Below are 17742 nucleotides of genomic sequence, written 5' to 3' on the forward strand. Positions count from 1 at the left end.
CGAGGGGTGCACATACATCATGACTGATGTTTTGTGGTCGTGTGCGCCTCTCAGCTAGCAGTTCTAGTGAAATGATGCCGAGACAGCGAGAACGCCGAATTGTTATCCTCTCGAACAATCGTCCTCATAACACTGCGGACGAGTTCTTCGTTAACTTCCGGGCAAAAGGAGCAACATGCAGTACTTGTCTGACGACGGCGACCGCTAATTGACAAAAAAATAAAAATAAAATAAGAATGGAGTTGATAATGAAATTGCTACGCCTTTGTATATGAAGCTGTACACATTATGGCGCGTTACAAAACCTAAGCAGACACAAAAGCAGATGCAGAAGGAGCTGTGTAAGAACATTGTGTGTGTCAATGTCAAGCGAGACAAAAATGTGTCGTGTAGGCCTATAAAATTTGGAAAATAAATATATAAAAAGGTTGCTTGTATTACGGCCTCCGAGATCACCAAACGATGATCTCGGAGGCCATGCTTGTATACATGGTAAAAAGATGTCATAAGTGAAAAAAAAATAAATTAGGAAAAATATCGTTAAAATAGAATAACAAAGGCTATATTTGGGCTAAATGGTGTGAGTTACTACTAAAAGAAGAGACAGAAACATTATTTACTCCTTATAGGTGGCGGGTGCGACACACGTGCGATTAGGCCATTTTGGGATCCATTGGTGACATGTGATACCTTGTTCAAGTTCGCGCTGTTCCAATTTCCCGATGAGTCTTTTGCTGTAGAGTATGTTAATGTAATTCAGGGGCACGACGCAGTCGTCAAACGTAACTCAAAAACCTTGCCGACGTTCAGCGGCCCTTCACAGAAGGTCAATCGGATAAACGTTGCCTGGCCCGAGAGGATAAAAAACGGCGGGCAACTGGCTCATCAAAGCTGCTCGTTGCGCAAGCTGTCAAGTTCAGCCGTAAGTATACAGACTGTTATTGTATTTTTTGCAGATGTAGAACTGGCGCCCTTGCATTGAGCCAGATAGCGTTGCTATTTCGCTGTGGCGGTATGCATGCATGTTTATCAAGAAGGAGGAATAGACTTCGCGTATCTCCTCCACCCGCGTCTGGCGCTTCGCCTCGGATGCTGGCTGGTGCGCGTTGTTCTTCGGTCAGGTTGATCGCGCCCAGCTGGGTCTCAGGGTCAGAGCTGTGCAGGGTCTCCCAGGTTCTTTGGTTATTTATATTTACGGCCCTCCTTGGGGAGAAGGGGCATGCACGTAGTACTCAACATGTCGACAGTGCAGTAATTTTTTTTCCCCAACGTTGGTATTAAGGGAGAAAAAAATACGATGTCACGCCACAGAAAGACTTTTGGCACATATCGCAGTGTCCGGATTTTGCAGTGTCGTAAACAAGTGGAGCCATGGTTAAAATACTTTATGCTTGTTTCTGTACTCTGAAGGGACGGAAGAGGAAAGTTTTTCGTCAAGAACTGGTCCTAGATACCAAAAACCGGCGTTATTGGGTTTTTCAGATGCCGTAATTTTTTTACCGGCGAATGTTTATCAATGTTTTTTGGTTAGAACCGGAAAGTACATTGCCTGCTTGTGCCGTCTGTTTTTTTTTTGTTTTTTTTTTTTTAACGATATTTACTGCCGAAGGGCATCAGTAGGGTATGAGATGAAGAATGAAGAAATGATTAAATTAATGGAAAAAGGTTGGGTGATTTTATGAAGTCAAGGAGTGAGCAATGATGTCCCTCCGTCCAGGTGATATACGAGGCCGGATTGTTTGCTGGTAGGCTAGCTATCGCCAAGTGCCGGATTCGTGTCAATTTCAGTGCTGGGCAGTCCCACAGCAAGTGGTGAATGTCTGCTTCAACATTTTTGTTCTTGCATATCGGACACCGTGGGTGGGGATATAAGTGTCCCCGCCCAGGGTGTTCGATATGTAAAAACAAATATGAACATAGTCATTGCTTTTTCAGAGCAAGAGCTCAATTTTGAACTGTGCCATTTGTATGTTAAGGCAAGTGATGTCATTCACAAGCCATAATATAGAGTGAAGCAAAGACGGGTATGAGAATGTCTGCTAATAGGTTTTCTTCTTCCTAGCTGTGCGCAGCAATCTGGAAATATTACTGAATGCAATGCTTGAGGAAGAGGAGGGATATGGTGATGCCCATCGACTGAAGACCAGCAAGGTTTCTGTCTTCTGTACCTTCCATTCGTGTGTTATAGGCCATAATGAGAAAATGTTTTGTATTGCTTTTTAGATTTCTGTAAAAATGTATTGTTTTCCTTCTTTGACAACAGCATAAAATGCTTACGTTTGCAATCTAATCCCTGAGACAGAGTCAGAAATTAAATAGATCTGCAGGCCATCAAGGTATGTTTTAAGATCATCATGTAGCAACTTCCTTATTCGAGTTACCAGTGTGCTGCAGAAGCCTGTTTGAGCCAGAAATCCTGTACAGGGTGGTCGTGAACCCCATGTGTATCGGCCAGCTCCACAGCATCTTGGAGCTGGTAGATTGTCAAATTATTCAGCAGAAAGCTTTTTATGTTATTCAGTAAGTCTGGCACACCAATTTCAGCGAGTTTAACATGCAGTACATTGGCAAAATAAATTATTTTTCTGAGCCTTAATGGGCAGCTTGGTGGCTGTTGCCTTAGTGTTGATGCTAAGCTTTCACTATTCTCTTAAGTACCACAGATTGCTATTGAAAATAATGTTCAAATTGCATTCTTCATTATACCATTAGTCTCTTACATTCCTCCAGGCCTCTTATTGATGAATGACTGCTGCTTGTTAAAAGCTAGGAATCAGTTCTAAATTGTTTGTGTTTAAGCAGTTAAACCTCATTTTTGAAAAAAAAATTATGGTGTTTCTTTTTTGTATAATAGAAGCCAGGAAAACGAAAGGGGGACACAGCATCTTAGGCTGGAATTAGATCAAAAGGTAAGCAACTACATGTTTTTGGCTATGTTGAAGTAGTTAGAAGGCTTATCTATGCATAACTCATATTGAATAAAAAATTGTCATTGGCAATTTAAATACACTTTTGCAATATTATGATCCTCCACATAAATAAGAGTTAAAATCAGTCAAAAATTTTTCATATTGTGTCTACTGGAGAAATGAATGGCTTGTTTGCAATTTTAATGGCCTGGGAATGCAGCATCATATTATGCATGTAGTGATCACACAGCCTCAGCTCTCTGTGTCAATTTCTACAGGTCATGTTACAGCTAATGATTACTTTTGTAAATGGGGAAGGATTTTCACGGTACAATTGAGTGTCACAATTAAAGGCCTGTGATCAATCATTACATGGCACTCTCTGGCACTATAAATGATTGGCATGGTGCATGTGCAGAATTAGACATATGATGAGGAATGTTTTTCAATGCCTGTCCCAGTCCTATCTGCCATCACTGCAAATTTGTGACTGCCTGCAACCCAGTATTGATTTCAAAGCTCTGGCTTGACTTAGAAAGGGGTCCATTCACAGCTGGTTCATTTATTGCTATGTCTTGAAGCCGGTTAACCATTGGAGGGCCTGTCTAAGAGTGCACTGTCTTAGCTCAGCGAAACTAACAATAAACGAACACGCAGCGCAGTGCTAATACAGTGGAACCCCACTATAGTAAACTCGGATATAGTAAAATGAAACTGAAGTCCCAGTTCCTCTTCCATAAGTGACATCTTTTGCCTAAATGGTAAAAACATTTTTGGTAACAATCAGTTGTCGTAAAGTGCACCTGGCCACGGGGATGTACTTCCCTTGAAATTACATCACTGCACACGCACTACTTAGAATCGAAGGGCAGATATAAAAAAAAAAAAAACAAAAAATGCAAAACTGCTTTTTTAATGGCTTTATCATCAGGCTCACCAACACTAAGGAGCCAACTTTACATAAGCCTTAGAACCGTGAAGGAAAGAATGCAGTGCATAGGATAAAAAAGTAAAGCTGGCTATGAATATGGAAGGAAGGTGGTGCAGTTCACTCAGAAGTAAAAGAGCGGAAAAGCGTAACAAGAAGTAGGGAAAGAAAGAAATTTCCGAGCTGCAGGGCGAAACACAAGGGAGTGATGGCAAGAAATGTAGGCGCGGCATGTTCAGTTTTGCTGTGCTTGACTGTCACATACATTTCTCATCTATTGCCTTTTAAATGCCCTAAACAGTGGAGCGCAATGCCGTGTACATTCAAGGCTTTGGTTTTCACATGAAATCACTCAGTTGAACAATAATAGAGTAGAATGTTGAGCTAATTGGTGTAACATCTTGGAAGGAGGCAGCAGAGCAGGGGAACAAAACCGAAGAAACGCACACAGACACAAGGACAACGCTGCACTGACAACTATATTGATCTGAACCCGCGCATCTTTTCTCCCTTCACTTTACCTCTGCAGCTAACTTATTCCTTATCTTTAACATCCTGCCAACAAGCGTAATCTGATTCCTTTTTCAACAGTACCACTGAAGGCGTGGTAACACACTGGTCTTCCGAGCTCCTGATTGCACGTGCTTCGAAAATTTCCCTTGTTAACCTGTCCTTATTCCTTCTCAAAACCTTCACATTGTGAAGGTCAGCTGGACATTTTTGGTCTTTGCAAATACAAATAAAGCAGCCTCTGCAGTGCACTGCGAGGTTGGTGTCTGACTTCTCCGATATTGCTGCAGCGTGCTCTCTAATTTTGTCATTAATGAATCTTCCTGTTTGTCCAATGTACTGCTTGATGTAGGTTTTTTTTTTTTTTAGCGCAAACAAAGACAAAGGCGAGACGTTTGCGCTAAAAAAAAAAAAAAAACCCTACATCAAGATGAACTACCAACTCGCCCAGCAGGAAGTTTTAATCAATGTATTGCTTCCCACAATGTAAGGGAATCTGGTAGACAATCCCCTGGATACAATCGGAGTACCTTGTCTGGTGCGCAGTTTGGCATCTAGACTTAAACTCCTGGTTATTCACTCGAGCAAACTTGCCTTTGGCTCTGTTTTATGTCGCAGGACACAATCCGGATGCCATGTCTGTGTCCAATCTTCATCAAATTATGGGTCAATCCATGAGTATATGGTACCACTGACCACTTATTTCTTTGCTTAAAGAAATAATGTAAAGGGCATCCTCGGAAAAAGGAGCCGTCCAAGCTTACTTTGCGTGCGCTTTTACTGCTGATTCTGATCACATGTCGGTGGCAGCACTTTGCAAAGTGTGGAGGCCACGTGCTCCTGTGTTCTCTCTTATATTGCTTCTAGCTGTACTATGTCGCATAATTACATGCCAAAGTTATTGGCACGAGCACAAGACTGCCTGTCTTGTTTGCGTGATAGAAAAAGTTATGCGTTCACATAACCTTTACTGTGTTGAAGAGCTGGAAAGGAGCAGACATTTTCTGCCAGCCAAATAGTCTGTCTCATCATCATTATCATCATCCTTTTCTATCCCTTAAAGGCCCCAAGTGGGGTATTACATTGGGGGGGGGATCGATAACATATGTATCAGCGGTCAGGAAATGAAAAACGAGAACAGGCACTACAATGCAGTAATACAACAGCAATACAAGAATACCATAAATTGTACCTGAGCACAATTCAAAAACTCCTAAAACAGACTATGGCAGTATAAGAGCAAAAACAAATGTAACATAGACCACAATCACATAAACTCGAAAGAATAAAAATTGCACAGAAAGGAAACCATTGTAGTTGTTCGTTTAGATCGGGAGCAAGTATAGTCGTAAATTTAAATGTCATGCTTGGAGGCTATTGATTCGGATAATTTATTCCATGCTGCAATTGGTCTAGAAAAAAGGACCTGTTGAAAGCATCAGTGTGACCATGAAGACGCTGGACGCTCATTGAATTATAATGGCAACAAGAAGTGCCTAGTGGCAACTCTAAGAGCAAGTTTGGTCAATGAGGGCAAAGTTGTGCAATTTTCCGTCGGAATTTCCAGTGGGTGAAGGTCAAGGGAGGCTTTGATACCAGTTATGTAATCCAAATAATGTGTGCTAAAATGTTGTTATCTGAGCACTGTTGCGATACAGTGCTTGTCGTTCAGACTTAGCACTGTATGCGACTACTTTTTTAGAGTACAAACATTTTCGTTGAATTGGGAACCAGAAATCTTGCATCTAGAAAGAAAAGTGCAAATTTTCTTGGGCTCACTCATTCAGAATGCACCTTGAATATTTTAATCTGAGTGCTCGCTTTGTCTGTTTCATCTGAGGCAGTTGAGACCATTGCGCATTATTTTGAGCAAGTGAGTCCACTTAACCGAGCAGCTGGCGGGTGCGTATGTAGGCACACCTTCTTCCTGTAGGTATTGCTTTATGTACACTGGAATATGGACACTGCCTCCTTGCATTCCAATCTTATAGTTGGTGCTGTGCAGTGGTAGCTCAATCGGCGTTGGTTGTACAATACATAGCTGCCTTTTGTGGTGCCACCTCAAGGACGATTTCTAAACTCTGCAAGTGATACCTTTCTGATTATGTCTGTAGACCTTGTGCAGGAGCAAATGAAAAAAAAAAAAAAGGTTATTTTCTAAGGCCCAGACAAAGGCAAATAAGTTTTACTCAGTAGCATTGTTGGTTGCTGCACGACATAGTGCAAATTATTTCTAGCTGAGTAGCATCTTTGTGTTGCTCTGTGCTGTCGGTAGCTAAATAAGTTTGCGAAATTTAAACTTCACCCATCTGAAGCTCCAATGTGCAGTGTTGCTCATGTTTTCTTTCTGTAATGTTCTGTTGTTTTATAGAGTTGCCAGAACTTGTTGACGTCTTCAATACTTCTGGGATGGCTGGTGCAGCAGCAGGAAATACTGGAGGTACTGAGTGTTTTGGCTGTCCTGTAAGTGTTGATCAACTGATGCAATGAAAATTAAGTTAACCTGTAGCCCTTTATAAGAGGCACCTATTCCTCATTATTTTTTTATACCCGTTGCTAAGCATGATTCTCTCAGAAAGTACTGTGTGTCAAGTTGGGTAGTGTAAATGCCTCATTGGGGCACTGAAAATTGACCTGACAGAGCTGCACAGTCTAAGCAGTAAGAAATCTAATCATCCCAGATACACCTTCAGTTTTACTATGAACAGAAGAGTTTAACATCAAGTCTAAACAATGTTTGTTGCGCTGTTGGGACCATGAAGGTGGCATATCTATTAGATCAAAGTAGGGAATTCGCTTGTAGGATGAAAGAGCACTGAACAAGTGTAGAGGGGGAGCCTCAGTTAGCAAGCCGAGCCAACATTTCGACAAGGGGACTTGTCTTCGTCTGGGCAGCACAATTACTGGTGGAGGTTTTAAATACGGTTTTGCTTCCGAAGAAGACAATCTAGGGAGGGGGGGGGGGGGGGAGAAAGAAGCAGGGCGAGAAGTGAAAGAATGTTTCCTTGGGTATGAATTTCTATGAGCATGGAACCAGTGCTTTCATCATCACATGAAAAAAAAAAAAAAAAAAGAAAGAAAAGCAGCAGCAGCAAGAAAATTTAATATGCAAAGTAAACGATTGTCAGCACCTAAAGCAGATTCGATGCTGACACGTGTTTCTTGAAAGGGGACAGGTAGAACGAAAGGAAGATGGTTTACCCGGTACGAAGAAGTTCTGAACAAGGGTAAAAGGGGTGCGCCTCAGTTCACAGGTCGAGCCAACGTTTCGACAAGTGGACTTGTTTTCGTCTGGGCAAAGTGATTATCACTGGCAAGGGTTTAAATATTCTTTTGCTTTCGAAGAAGAAAAGATTAGGAGGGGAAATTGGATGAGAAGAAAGTAGGTGAAGGAGTGTGGAGGGGAGGATGGGTGAGAAGGAAGTAGGTCATGAAGTGAAAAAATAAATAAATCTTCAGTATGTATTTCTCAGCCTGGAACCAGGGATCTTGTGGTGGCCTGCAAAAGAAGTAAAAGCAGCATACCAGGAAAAACTAAAATACCGGGTAGATGATTTGTCACCACTTAAGAGGGTTTGGTGCAGATACACCTGACAAAGGGACAGGCTTTGCAAAGGGCCCTGATAAGGAATATATCTAAAGGGGCCAATTCTTAAAACTTTCTGCAAAGATGGTGGTGGTGGTGGTGGGCGGGGGGGGGGGGGGGGGGGGGAGGTTAGTACAAAGTCACAGGATAATAACTGCACAGTGAACCACAAATGACATGCAAAAGAAAAAGTTTGAGGACAAACTCAAGCAACAAGTGATAAGGGGGAAATGTGTTTGGAGAAGCATGTACAGCTTATGCTATTGCAGAAGGGAATAGAGTGTACATGCGTTGTGAATAAACTGTACAATTAACGCTATGTGGGATTGTTTCCCCGAATAGTTATATTGCATAGGGAATATACTTAAGGGATTCTCTTAAGTGGTGACTAATCATCTACCCGGTATTGTAGTTTTTCCTGGTATGCTGTTTTACTTCTTTTGCTGGCCACAGGATCCCTGGTTCCAGGCTGAGAAATACATACTGAAGATGTTTTTTTTTTTTTTGTTCACTCCATGACCTACTTTCTTCTCATCTTCTCACCCATCCTCCCCTCCCCACTCCTTCACCTGCTTTATTCTCACCCACTTTCACCTCCACAGCTTTTCTTCTTTGGAAGCAACAGCGTATTTAAACCCCTGCCACTGATGATCGCATTGCCCAGACGAAGACAAGTCCACTTGTCGAAACGTTGGCTCGACCTGCAAACTGAGATGTACCCCTTTTACATTTTAGGAAACGTAGCGCAAAGAAGACAAGGACAAATGCAAACGCACCAACTCACCCAATTCAGCATTTTTGTACCCCTTTTACCCTTGTTCAGTGCTCCTTCATACATTGAAAGGGACAAGCATTCCAAAGGGACCTGATGAGCAATACAGCTAGCTGCATGGGAACAGCTATCAAGAGGTTTTGGAAAGGGGAGAGAAGGACAAAAAAAATTAAAATAACAACAAATCAGAGTTTATTATACCTGCCAAGCATGGCATTATCTGAAACGATTCAAGGGGGAACCAAAGTAAGAAGTAATGAGAAATGAACATGTTTGAAAAAACACTTGGAGCTTTTGCTATTACAGGAGGGGGGCGGAAATACAGAGTATGTACCGTCTTTGCCAAAAGTAACCAGGCTGCTGCGAAGGCTGGCGGAGCAAGTGCGCGGCCGTGTGGCGGCGTTGCGCTCCCTGTGGCTTATCGGTGCTCGTCAGCTCCGAGGGTACCACAGCTGGCGTAACTTCGCACCCTCACTCTCGCTCGTTGGATGATAAAAACTAGGCGCGTATGATGTGCGGGCTGCGGTTTCACGTGAGCGAAGCTTGGTTATGCCCAGCGAGGGCGCTCAGTATAGCGACGGGGCTATTCGCTCTTCTCGGCAACTGCCCTGAAGCAGATGTCGCGTTTCTCGCTATATAATTATACGTGGTTGTGTTCTCCAATCCACTACTGAAACACACTAGCAGAATTGCGCTTTCCTGCGTGTTTGATGCGCCTGTACACAAAGAATGATAACGCACCTTGAAATTTCAACAGGCTTTCTCAGAGGTGCCTTGCGTACTGCAATTTTACGGACCGTAACTCCGGTATAAAGTTAAGGGAAAGCTTGTGAACCCTTCCAAGCCACCTTATCTCTCTTTTAGGCTTGCAAAATTGTGCTAGTCCCTTGGGGAGGCTGTGTATAAATAAGATCAATGTTTGATTCTAACAAATTCTAGCATTTGCTTGTAGGTAAGTTTTGGTATAGGTAACAAACGATAATGAAAGCTTCCTCACGCTTAGCCATTATATGCACATGACTGCTTTCTCGTTCGCGGAACCCTTATTTCAGAGCAGCATTGTCTAGCACATATTCGTCCTAGAAACGAACAAGAGCTCACCGTGTCTACTATCACCTGCTTTTCTGTTTTCTGCAGTTGCCGAGAAGAGATAATAGCCCCGTCGCTATACTGAGCGCCCTCGCTGGGCACAACCAGGCTTCGCACGCGTGAAACCGCAGCCCACACATCATACGCGCCTAGTTTTTATCATCCAACGGGCGAGAGTGAGGGTACGAAGTTACGTCAGCTGTTGTACCCTTGGAGCAGACGAGCGCCAATAAGCCACAGGGAGCGCAACGCCGCCACACGGCCGCGCGCTTGCTCCGCCAGCCTTCGGAACAGCCGGGTTACTTTTGGCAAAGACGGTACATATGCTATGAATAAAGTGTACTATTTACACTTTATGGGATTGTTGTCATGACTAGTTGTGGCAGAGAGGAAATATATTTAAGGAATACTACTGCTTCTTTCAAGATATTGTTGCAAGATAACGACAACGAAGTGTTTCCTTCACTTGCCTCTTGGAGGGGACAAGGAGATGACAACAAAGTGGGCCTGGTTCCATGTTGCTGCTCGCGGCTATGCTTGTTGAGGCTGTTGTAAATATACTGTAAATACATAGTTTCCACGTAACAATATTTGCTCCTGTTGGTTCCAATCTTCTAAATTTATGGATTAGATATGCCACCCTATATTTTGTGTCCCTTGAAGATTTAAAGCCCAACATGGAGAATAAATAAATAAATTTCAATAAGACATAGCCGCAGCGAAAAAAAACACAATCACAGAAGGAAGACACGTACACAAGGACCAACGCTATGTCGAATGTAAGCTACCAACTCGCCCAAAAGCTTGTTTTACTGAAATTTCAATAACCTTACGGCCCATCTGATTGAAATGCTGGGAAGCTGCTTTTGGGAGGTTTTTGCCTGTGTCTGCCCGATGTTCATTTACCCTTCTGTTCATTGATTGCCCAGTCTCTTTCGGACAAGTTCGGAGCCATAATTGAAAACCTGCTTGAAAAGCCATGCCCTTTGCTGACTGCAAATATCGCTCTGTAGGATGAGTAAATGAATGCGCTTCTTCGACTGCGATGGGCAAGGCACTGATGCGTGGGGTGCAGCACAGATGTCCGCACAGCTTCTCCGCACCTCCAGTTCCCCCAATTTACTGCATGTAACACACTGCTCCCCTGCAAGTCCACCGTCGTCTGGGGAAGCCATCGCGCAGGGCAAGCCACGAAACTTTCGCTTACCAGTGACGACTTGAAATGTGCCCATGCCACAAAAGTGTAATGCGATGATCAATTACAGTACTGGTACCGGCAGCTGATCAGAGTTATCAAAGCTTATGCTACGCCGCACATTCAGACTATAAGGATGGTCGACTCTGGCAAAAAAAAGAAAAAAAAAAAACAGATCTGCCGCTCCAAGCGGCCTGGAGTAGAAGTTGCAGTGAAGGCATGTCGTGAATGTGGCAGTTAGTCTTACCGCCATATTCACGACTGCGCCTTCACTCTAACTTCTACTCCAAGCGGCCCCCGAGGCCCGTTTTTCGTTTCAGAAAACAACCTCCACTCGAATAACTCCCAACAGTGGCAGAGAGAACTCGAGTTTTCTCAAGAATCTAGTCCGCAGTGCCGCTGCCTTGGCACCGCTCCTCGACCACTCCACTTGTAAACACTGAGGACATCACATTGTTTGCTCGCTGTGTGGACTTTGTTCTACCGGTATACCAAACTTCACGAAAGTGGATATGACGAGGATGCACCAAACCTTTCTCTAAAGCATTGGCTGAAAGTGACAGCGACCCAGGACATCTGGCACGTTATAGTTTTACAGGTGTGGCCGTAGCCTCTTGCTGCCCGTGCCGAGCTTTTATAGACCTCCTTCATGTTTGCAAACAAACAAGATGATCGAGGTGGCGCTGCTATCGTCAGCGATCCCATGGTAGGCAAAAAGCACGAACGCGGCCGCGGCACTGTGGCCAAGCTTGTTAAGGCCGTGTTATTGTGATTTGTAGGCGCCTTCTTGGCAGACGAAATGACCATGTGCTAGTATTCGTGAGCCTCAGCGGTGAGGACAGAAACGATACATTGAAAAACTCTAGCTACACGGCGTGCAGCGTACGAGCCCGCACGCCGTACCGATGGAGATTCGGTTCAAGGCGCACAAGAGAAGCGTTGCTGCCGCCAGGAAAAATGAGCGACGTTGACATCTATTTGCTGTTTTCTCCGAGAAAATTAAGCGCGGAACGCATAGAGAATTACAAAGCTTCGGATGCTTACAACTACTTTGAGTCAAGTACGCCGCAAACCGCGTACTATGTAGTCCGCTAAAAGCATCATTGCGTTATCGGATGATTCTTCACACCGAGCGGCAAATGAGTGTTCTTGGTAAGCACGAAGCACCTCGCTAGCGTCGAGCGGCTGTATGGGTAAGGTGATTTAGGTCAGCATGGCAACAGTAGCCTTAACACTGCACGGACTTGCGTATCATTTCGTTATTCACTGAAATCACAACGCTGTGCGTCTGTTATATCTGCTCTGTTCGTGGGCGGCTGTCGTCGTTAATGCTAGCAATTTTATCACGGGTAGTCACGCTGTTAGCTTGCATTACAATTACGAGCTGCAGCGGCCAATGTGGTTACGTGGGTTCCGGTAAAAACGTCCCAGGAAAAAGTGGTCCCGGAAAAAATGGCCTCGGATAAAATGTCCCCAAATAGATGCAATTAAACGCACTACAAAGTCGAGCTTTCGCCTTGCCCGGTGATTGATTTATCAGCGATAAATTTCGCTCATTGTAATCAACTTTTACTGTTTTTATCTGCCATCTGTGTTTATGGTTTTAGCTTGAACAGTATATTTTGAACCCCGCCGTTTTTTTTTTTTTTTCACGTCCTGTAGTTCTTTTACTAAAAGCCTATACTGAGTTTCCTCGAGTCTAACCGCAGTAATGTAGGCTACAGTGCTTCTTTCTACCCGTCCGCTAGAAATTTGCAAAACATGGTACTGATGCTGTGCGTTCGCAAAAAAAAAAAAAAAGAAGAAGAAGAAGAAGGAAACCATTATGGCACCGAAATTTGTGCGGTGGAGGACAAGCACGTCTCTCGAATGTGTAATATTAGCCGGGTGATTAGACCTATATTAAAGAGCGATATTTCCCAGCTTGGAAACTGGAAACTATGCACCGCATAATACTCGCTGGATATTATGTAGTGGTGGGGCTTTTTTTTTTTCGATATTCTTTCATGCTAAGTCTTCTCCAGTTTCTGTAAAAGCGTAAAGCACCCAGAGGACCCAGTACACAAACAATGGTTACATCTATTCTAAAAAAAAAGAAAAAGAAAAAAAAGCATCATAAGATGTTTAATTTTTCGCGAAGTGAGTTCCGGGCAGATTTCAGTCAATTTCTTCGGTGACATTTTTTCCTAGGGGCCGCTTCCTGAGGGAACCTTTCTGGACATTTTTTCCGGAGCCATATAGTCCAGGGGCCTTTGTTTCGTGGCTGTATCTTCTGGGGACCTCTTTTCAGGGGCCGTTTTTACCTTCACCCGTGGTTCCGTAGTTAGGGTGGCCCAGTTCGGTCTCGCCACTGTGGCCGCGGTAATGTAGGATAAACCCCACAACTCTCATTCACAATCAGCCGCTGTGAATACAAATATAAGCGCTCGGCATAAATAAAGAAATGCAGCTCCGATCCAAATCACTAGCTGTTAACGTGAAGTGGGAGTCTTCATCTGGAAGTAATAAAAATAATTTGACGTGAACGTGGCGAAGGTTAGCCATGCAACATATATATCACAGATCGAGGAGTGCAACACAGATCTTTCGAGTAGCAGCTCACTGCGCATACATACAATTACCAAAGTGAAAAAACGAGGAACAGTTCACATAGGTAAACATCTATGCATGCTCCAACAAAGAAACAGGCCTACGCAATACAACATATATATGACTGCCTCGTCTATGTATGTTACCAGCGCATCCGCGCCCGCACACCAAGATCCCATCACGCGTCGTAAAAAGGCCAAACTCGAGTGATTCGCGACCTTTGATCCGGTAGACCGCTCTGGCGTAAAGGTGAATAAGCTCCAGCTTAGCCGTAACGAAGTGTTTGCCGCATATTCGATGAGCAGGCGTCGGTATTCAGCCTTGGCGCTTCACCGCGGCGGCCCACAACTGTTTACGGCGACCATTGTCGGCAAGAAGCCTTTGCAAGCTTACTAAACTTCCTCTTGTGTGCCTTTCAGCACATGTCATAGTGAAGCGATTAGTCGGCATGGTACTCTGCATTTCCCGGCAGCAACAAGCCATCTCACAATCACGGGATGCAAGGCGACTGAAGCGTTGTTTTGCCTACAAGGCGAAAGTCACTAACGACGACAGCGCCACCGCATTTTCGTGACGTAGCCGGAGTGAAGGAGGTCTATAACTGTGATCAGCCGCCGGTACCAGTACTGTAATTGATTATCGCATTATGCGTCTGTGGTGTGGGTACATTTCAAGTCGTTGCCGATGAAGCGAACAACTTTTCGGAGCCTACTGAGTGCAGAGTTGAGGCGCGCATTTCACGGTTAATGGTGAGCTTGCTTGCAGGTGGACTCGAGCTGTGGGGGAGGCGCACTCCTTCCATAGCTCGCCTTGTCTGATGAACGGCGGCAAACTTGTCGTGGGGGAACAGCATGTCACATGCAATAAGCTGGGGTGCACCGAAGGCGCGGTGGGGCTGTGTGGACATCTGTGCTGCACCCCACGCATCAATGGCTTGCCTGTCACCTGAGGGTACGTAGTGCGTCTTCAGACGCGCGGCGCTGTCGAGGGAGTGCATTGGTGTGCTTGTCCTACGGAAGGATATTCGCTGCCAGCGAAGGCATTCTCTTCAAGCACATTTTCAGTTAGGGCTCCGAATTCAGTGTGTATGCGCTGAAACGCACTGTGAAGCAGCATGCAGGTTTTCACCATTTGCCCCCGAGCCCTCTGAAGGCCAAAGCCATGTTCATAGAAAGTGCCGGCTTTTACTTTTTTTTTTTTTAAATGTATTTTGATGTCTGTCAAAGCATGGCAATAAAAAAAAAAAAGGCAAAGCAGCAAAGGGCGAGAACATCTCACACCAAACAAATAAAACTCTGTCACCAGCAGCGACTGTTGCCAGGCGCAAAAGCATTTTTGGTAGTTTTTCACAGCCACCCTTTTCATCTAGCCCGCAAAACAAGTTCCACTATGCTCTTAACATCGAACTTGCTTGCGAAGGTTGTTGAAGACTCAACATGAAAAACTAAGCGTGCTACTTTAGCACACAGTTTTCGGGCCAAAAGTACGCCTTAATTTCATCCCCATATGCCATTTGCGCTGCTTCGAGTAGAGAGAGAACTTGTCAGAGGAAATGCCGAGTTGGATTCATGAATCCTAATTGGCCCTGAAGTGGAGGAGTGGCTGTTTTCTCCACTCCAAGCACTCGTGGTAGAGCATCGAGTCGAGGCACGTTTACAATATGGGCGCTAGTTTGCATTCATGTGAGAAAACCATTGAGAACTTATAGTACAAGAATCAAACTGAACTTGGTGGTCTATATTGCTGAGACTTTCAGTTTGCACATCCCATTCCTATTATACCTGCAATGCAGTTGCAGGCTTTCAGGTACCGTTAAAACATTCACAGCGCCAATTGGTTTCGTATTGAGTGGGAGCACCCATTTCATGGCAGTTGTATCAACACATGAAGCTCATGATAATTTTTGATGGCAATGTTTGTACCTCCAGCCGTCAGTCAGGATTTTAATTGAGATGTCCCAAGTTTGGTCAAAAGGTTTTCTGTGGGTAAAATTAATGGTAGAGCACCTGTTTGGAGCAGCTTGGCTCCACAGAAAATTTCAACTGTACTGATATTTTGAGGTATGCAATTGTATGTTACCAAAGCTTTACTTGTTTCGTTTGCTGTTTCTTCCAAATTCGCTTGTACTATAGTCACAAATGCATGCATTCAAGATTAAGCGGAAAGGGAAGGGTTTGAAAACTTGGGTTTTGTATTTTCTACACCGCTAAAAGACAAACTGTTCATGCAGTGAAGTTCGTAATATAACAGAGGTTTTTTTTTTATATAAATGCTGCTGTGTAAAAACAAAATTTCGTTGTAAATTAGGATGGATTAGGGCGGACGTTAAGAAGCGGAGATTTTTTTTTTTTTTTTCTTGTTTTTTTTGCCAGAGTCGACCGTCCTTGTCGTCTGAACGTGCGGAGTAGTATAAGCTATGGTGGATGCGAATGTTAAGAAGCGGCACATTTATCTTCTTTTTTTTTTTTTTTTTTGCGGGAGTTGTCCATTCTTGCATTTATAAATCAACGAAAGCATGCGGTCAGCTGTGATCATGACACCGGCTTTTAGAAAGGCGGTACTGGTATATCTAACCTGGCCAGATTCGGGCTGCATTTGAGAATTTTATTCACTTATTTTGCGTAAATAGGGGCTACCATATTTGTTACAGCTTACAGTATTTATTATTTTGTTACAGTATTTGATTGTTTTAAATGTTAAAAAGAGGGCTTTAATTTGTGTCTTGTTTCCTTCCTCTTCAGTTCATGCGATGTCAAAATTTCCCCACCTACCTTACTCTATGGTCCAGAGTTTTTTGCGTCACAAATTCAACAATGCAGCGAATGCATTGAAGAAAGCAAGTAAAGAATCATAAACAGGAAGGGTCAGGGTTCGGGCTAGTGGGTAATCTACATGAGGTTCCATAGTGCACATTAAAGAAGGGACAGAACACGAGCGCTCGTGTTCGGTCCTTTCTTTGATGCACGCTATGGAACCTCATGCATAAACGGGAAGTATGTTTCATTTCTCATTCTCTGATAAAAAAAAAAAATATGCTTCCAAGATTCTAACCCGCACTCCTTTATTCTGAAAAATGGAACTATTATATTCATGTCAGGATCAGATAAAAAAACAGAATGCCCCATTGTGGTTTCCATTACAGGTTGGTGGCTTTGCCATAGTCTACATTTCAAATACGGCGTTTCAGACATTGCGGTTTCCAACTCCAGCTCAGCTTTTTTACTTTTGTTTTGTCATCATTCATAACCATGTTAAGAAGGAACGAACCATCTGGTTTCTAAAGCTAGTTCTTGTAGCAGTATATGATTGTTAATTGGAATGTTAAAAAGCCTACTTTAATTTGTGTCTTGTTTTCTTCCTTTTCAGTCCACGTTGCGTCCAAAGTTTGGAACCTATCCAGATCTGTGGTCCGGACTTTCTACTTGCTTTCGTTTAGCACGAGATCAGTGTTTTGTTACTCTATATATTGGTGTATTGTAGCACTGTTTCTTGAAAATTAAACTCTGTAAATAGATATTGAGTGGCATAGGCGTATTTCTTTTCCATGGACTGTATTGTGATTTAATGTGTGATATGATATGGCCGAAATTGTTTGCTGCGAGTACTATGAAAGACCCCATAGTGGAGGGCTTTGGAAATTTCGACCACCTGGGGTTCTTTAATGTGCACTGACATTGCACAGCACTCAGGCGCCTTGCTTTCCACCTCCATCGAAAAGTTGCTGCTGCGGCCAGGATTCGATCCCACATCCTCGGGCACAGAAGTCTTGCACCCTAACCACAGCACCACCACGGTGGGTCATTGTACTCAAATGCTTCAAATAAAGATATAAAGGAAGTTGTGTCACATATATTCAGACTGGGTTGGTAAAATACGGACGGAAATAACGGTAAGTTAGCTAAAGTAACATTGACTTTTGAAAACTGTCAACCAAGGAGCATGAAAAAGGGTCATGTCAATGGACACAAATGTCGCATTGAAGTGTTTGTCGGTATTGCCCTTCATTTATGTTTCTCGGTAGCTAGTTTTCAAAATGTCGGACGTATTTTCAGCATTTGGCAGCTATATTTTTGGTGCATTTTTGCAACATTTTTGTAATGCATCAAAAATATGAGCGCATCACATTTTTCATGTATTTTTAGTGCATTCCGAGAATGGTATAAA

At 43.5% G+C, this 17742-nt stretch overlaps 1 long non-coding RNA gene across 5 annotated transcripts; it reads left to right on the plus strand.

The window, feature by feature from the left end:
* Positions 1-607: 607 nt before the first annotated feature.
* Positions 608-17414, plus strand: LOC146202987 (uncharacterized). Of its 5 annotated transcripts, none has more exons than XR_014703804.1 (6): positions 608-922; positions 2063-2151; positions 2855-2909; positions 6719-6810; positions 14344-14529; positions 16945-17414. It is a non-coding gene; the product is annotated as an uncharacterized LOC146202987 (long non-coding RNA). The 5 variants fall into 5 exon arrangements; XR_014703805.1 differs by having other exon boundaries at positions 609-922; positions 6719-6787; XR_014703806.1 differs by lacking the exons at positions 14344-14529; positions 16945-17414 and adding an exon at positions 16320-16643 and having other exon boundaries at positions 621-922; positions 6719-6787.
* Positions 17415-17742: the final 328 nt, after the last annotated feature.

Source organism: Amblyomma maculatum, chromosome 1 (genome assembly GCF_055883805.1).
Source record: "Amblyomma maculatum isolate TAMU_Amacu chromosome 1, ASM5588380v1, whole genome shotgun sequence".
Taxonomy (NCBI): Eukaryota; Metazoa; Arthropoda; class Arachnida; order Ixodida; family Ixodidae; genus Amblyomma; species Amblyomma maculatum.